This window comes from Lonchura striata, chromosome 12 (genome assembly GCF_050655825.1).
Source record: "Lonchura striata isolate lonStrDom1 chromosome 12, ASM5065582v1, whole genome shotgun sequence".
Classification (NCBI taxonomy): Eukaryota; Metazoa; Chordata; class Aves; order Passeriformes; family Estrildidae; genus Lonchura; species Lonchura striata.
This window is the reverse complement of record NC_140714.1, coordinates 20,714,709-20,719,862: the sequence shown is the minus strand read 5'-3', so window position 1 is coordinate 20,719,862 and position 5,154 is coordinate 20,714,709.

Here is a 5,154-nt window from a genome sequence, read left to right as displayed (position 1 = left end):
CAGGAGGCATGGCTTGTGAAACTTTTTGATATGGATCAGGAACTCATAGAAACTATTTGGGTAGTCCAGGGCCCCCCCTTCTCCAAGCTGCAGCCTCACAGGATGTGCCTGGGGACTGGGAAATTGCAGGGGATGTCAGAGTGTGCATGGCTCGTGGTGCAGCTGGGGCTCCCTGTCAGCTGGTGCCAAATGCCTTCCTGCAGAGGCTGGGGAGAAGCTGCAGCCAGGCCAGGCTGGGAAACAGCCCTGCAGCCGTGAGAGCAGCAGCGGGGCAGCGAGGCTGCCATGGATCCCTTCCCGCTGTGCCGGGCACAGCCTGTCCAAATGTGCAGGGAAAGGCCCCGGCTGCTGAGTCCCAGGGGAAGGCTGAGGGAAATGCTCCCACCACTGCGTCTCTCCAGATCACTCAGGGTCTTGCCCATGTGTTTGGATGCCTCCAGGAACATGTCTCCTCTAAGTTTGTTCTTCCTTCTCAGGGAACCTTATGAGAAATATTTCCATTTCCATGGAATGGTTTCCACAAAAGCAGGGCTCAGCCTGCAGGATCAGCAGGGACACACTACTCACCCCTGCGATGGATGATGGGCTTGCGAGCAACATCCACCAAAGGACCTGGGAAAGTTCTCCGTGCAGCCACACCTGTAACCCAACAGCCACAGAAGCTTCTGCCATCTCTGCAGATCTGCATGGGCAGCACTGAGCCGCAGGAGCGGTGAGGGGATGGCCCAGGGCAAGGGCACACACATGCATGGTTCTGTCCTGGCACCTGCAGTGATGCCCCCCTGGCCGAGCTTTGGGCTCTGAGCTGGCAGCTCTCGCAGGGGGAAAGGCCTTGACCTACCCTCAGCATCTCCCAGAGGCTCAGTGATGGGGATGGGTTGGGAAGCTGCACCACCTTCACCAACAGGTTCAGCTGCAAAGAAAGGCAGGACAGAACAGCTCCTGTGACACTGTAGGAGATCCTCAGGCTGCACCCAAGGCTCAGCCCTGGGACACAACCCTGGGCCGGCCCCTTCCCTCTCTGCTCTTCTCTGGGGCTGCACAGAGCACAGGGAAGGACACTCTGGCATTGGACATCGGAGGAAGATGGACAGCTAAATGCTCCTTCCTCCCACTGACAGTGATCCTGTGGGATCACTCAGAGCTCCAGAAAGGGAGCAGTGCAAGGTTTTCAGAATCCTTCAACCTTGACTTAACCTTAATAAAAATGGAAGATGAGTGACTCCTTGCCACACTGATAGTGATTATTATATCAGGAAAAAGGGAAATGCAGAACTTGCCTCCAGCATTCTCCAAGATATTTAAAGTGTCATTCACTAGCACTTGCAAATAATTCAAGTCGCGATCCAAATCTAGAGGGAAGCAGAGACCAGACCCATTCAGGGAACTGGGCACTGCAAGGGGATCAATAAGGCTGTAGAAGCCAGGTGGCAATGGGCAAGGCCAAAGATACACAGAGGCCTGGGTATCTCTGGGCTGTTTCCTGGTCACTCTCCACACTCTTTCCCTGCCCTGTGTAACATTCCTGGAGAGGAAAGAGGGGCTGTCTAGGGTTCACGGGGGCTCTCTCCCTCCCACAGAGGAAGCGCTCCCTAAAGCCCATGGGAAAACCATCCCCGGCATTTCCCAGGGAGCAGGGAGCGCTGTCCCGGGAAAGGGCAGCCAGGCTGCCGGCTCACCTGCTCTCCGCACTTCCAGTGGAGCAGCCTGGGCATCCCTGGCAGGCAGGGCCACGGCCAGGAGCAGCAGGAGGAGGAGGCGCAGAGCAAGGGCCATGGTGCCTTGCCCTGTGCCAGTCTCGCCGCGCTCACTGCCACCACTGTCCTGACACCGCTGTCCCAATCTCAGCACCACTGCTGCCACCGCCACTGCTGCCGCAGCAGTTCTGCTCAAGGACTGCCTGCTCGGGCGTGGTGGTGCTGTGCAGCCACGGGGCTCTGGGACCTCTGTGACCTCAGAGCCTGCTCTGACCTCAGCCTGCTGTGACCCCAGAGCCTGCTGTGACCTCATGGCTGGGCTGGATTTTGTGAGAATGGATCTCAAGAGCTGCCCTTCCAGTGAGGAGACTATGTCCCTGCAGTCATCTCTGTGCAATGTAGTTTTTTTCACAAGAATTGCATTATTTGGCATTGGACAAATAAGACATTTCATGGTTCTACATGCAACAGCAATGTCAAGTCCAAAGTTCAACTCATGTTGGTGATTCCCACTATTACAGGCAGTAGCAGCCCTGCCACAGACACCGAGACCGTGTTGTGTGCTCTCCTGACCTTTGGTCTGTATTTAAAAAGTGAAGGACTTGATGCCATAGCTTATAAAAATATTGCAACACAAGCCATCACGGTAGCTGCATGCTTTTGGGGACACCCAAACCCACTGCACATCTTATGAGTGTCCTCAGCCAATTTCCCAAGGTCCCGCATGTAAATGGTTGACTGCCTGTCTCCCAGGGCTCACTCCCACACTCCAGAAAGTTCTGTCCCCATTTCTTCCAGTGGCTCACACATTGTAGTCACTCCCCTGCTGTTCTGCTATTGGTTGATTGTGTGTCACCCCACCTCAACTCCTCCTTCTACCCCCTATCCCCATTGGTTCATTGTACCCTGTCCCCTCCTACCTTCCCCCAGTTTACATACCCTGAACCCACCCCCTGGGGGGACACTTTCTTTTCTGCCTGCTCTCCATTGCTGGTTCCCTTCGACTGTGGTTGTTTCCTCGCCTGCTTCACCTACCGGCCTCCCAGCCTCCCTGCCTTCCTCATACCCCTCTGGACCCTCAACCTTACCCTACAATAAACCCAGCTGGATTACCATACGGAGTGCGCTCCCGTCTTTTGCTCGTGAAGAAGAATTTCAACTTCCAGGCATGGGCGTCTGGTCCGCTGGGGGAGCTGTTCGTTGGGCCTGGGGTGGAGATGTCGCCAGTTCAGCAGGCAACCCTACAGGATCTATCATTTGCTTTAATTGGATTTGTCAGATCTCTCAGGTTTTGAAGTTGTTTGTGGATGGACACTGAATGGTCAGATAAGTTTATGTAACACAGTCTTTCAAAATCTTCACAACCGTCTATATGCTAGTAAAAGAAAATTGATGGTAGTTCTGTTTTGTAAGGTTGAATGTTTGACAGCACTAACGTCTGTCATTATGTCACTAATTGTAATGGAAGTAATATTGACCTTTTTACTCAGCTAACACCCTAATTGGTATAATTGTTTTAATGCTTTGCTTGAGGTAATTTGAGGTAGAAATAAAGCTGCTGTAATTTGTTTTGCAGGGCCCCAGAGATTGAAATTGTTATTACAGTTTTCTTTATAAGGATGAGTAAATCTGTTTTTTTCCCTATGTTTTCTCTTGATAGGTTTTTTAACATTAGGTAGGTGCTATTTCAGTGAGCTGTCTGATGCTACATGGCTACATGTAGCTACATGTAGGCTCTATTTCTGTAAATGAGCCAATATCTTTTAGGCAGTTGCTGTGGGGATTCATCTAGGCCAGCAATTTCACCCTTAGAGGCCACTGGGGTAGTACAATTGCACCACAAACTGGAGTTGCTGTATACAGGTTGATGACGCATAACGTTTTATTGTGGATCTCCCTGGTACTGAAACTCAGCACGACACTCTGTTGCTAAAGAACCAAAAATTTCTAATTCTTGAGGTTCAGAAGGTGCTTTAAGAAGATCAGGGGCCTAATGATATTAATTGATGATGTGATTTGTCTCGTTGGTAGCTTCACATTAATATTTGTTACAATTAGGTATTGGCCACTCTTAACTGGTATTGGTACACTGAGTAAACAGGTCGCAAAGGGTTTGTCTGGCTTCAAATTGGTCAAATGTGGTGTCTGGGCCTGCTGACTTGGCTAAAGCAACCTAAACATTCATTTTAGTTGATCTACAGACATATCTGCACTGTAAAACTAAGTAAGTAAAACGAGTAAGCGCCAGTATATAATTTGATCAAACTCTATGTTCTTGTTCAGCTGCTTTTCGGTAAAAGCTTTCTCATATAGTTCTCAAGAAAATCTTTTAGCATTTGTTTAGGCACTGGCTAACTATAAGGCACTAAACTGTCCCTCTAACATTCAATTTTTACAAATTTGGATATCTTAGGATTCTTTTTAACACGATGGGCAACATGCTCTTGCCAGAAAAGCTCTATGATATTAACAATTTCCACAGTCCAAACATCAACATAAGACTCAAGATTTGTAGTTTTTGTGGCTTGAACAGGGAATGTCTGGCATGAACCATAGTCTCTGTGCAGCTCACGTCTGTGTGCTCATTTCCCTGCTTGTGGAATTGGCGGTGCACTCTTGTGTGTGATACGGTTTCACGTTTCTTGCTGGGACCCACTTAGGTCCGGCACCTGTAGAAACACAGGCATACCCTTTGCCCCAGGTTACTAGTAGAAATGGTCCTTCAATCTGTCCTGTCTCAGAGTTTCTGATTAAAACTGGAGGATTTTCTTCAATTTTGCCTGTGTGCTATTTGAAAAGTGCCCAAAAATTGGAGAATTAGGTTCTGCAAATGAGCGATTCAAAAAATTGAAGACATATAAAGCTTCGCTCAAACCTCATCTGAAGTTTTGCTTGGACCACTTCCCCCTTCTGTTGATCTAGAATGCGTTTTAGAGTGTGGTGTGTCTTTTTAATGATTGCCTGACTTGTGGGGGAATAGGGAATTCTAAAAGTGTGGTGAACACCCTAATCCATCAAAAATGTGGCCAATTTCTGAGCTGTCTATGTGGGGCCATTGTCAGTTTTTACTTCTTGGGGTGTGAGAACCCCAGCCTTGCTCTGGGGTCCCATGTGGTGGTGAAATTTCTCTTCAAACCCGTGATTCCAAAGAAAAACTGCGTAGGCTCTTGCTGTTTGGTCTCAAGGCAGTTTATTGTTAGTTACCTAAAAGATTGTCTTCTTGGGCTGCGGCTGCTTGGTCAGCGGCCCAGGCAGAGGCACACACACACCCTGACATCCTCTCTGTCTGTTGTCTTCTTCTTCTCTCTCCTCACCCAGGGCTGTTGCTATCTTTTCTATGATATATTACGTATTATATGGTTATAGTTTTCCCCCAATACCTACTACTTATATTACAAAGTGCTTTTCTACTCTAAACCAATCTGTGACTGCTAACATTACCAAGAACATGGAGGTA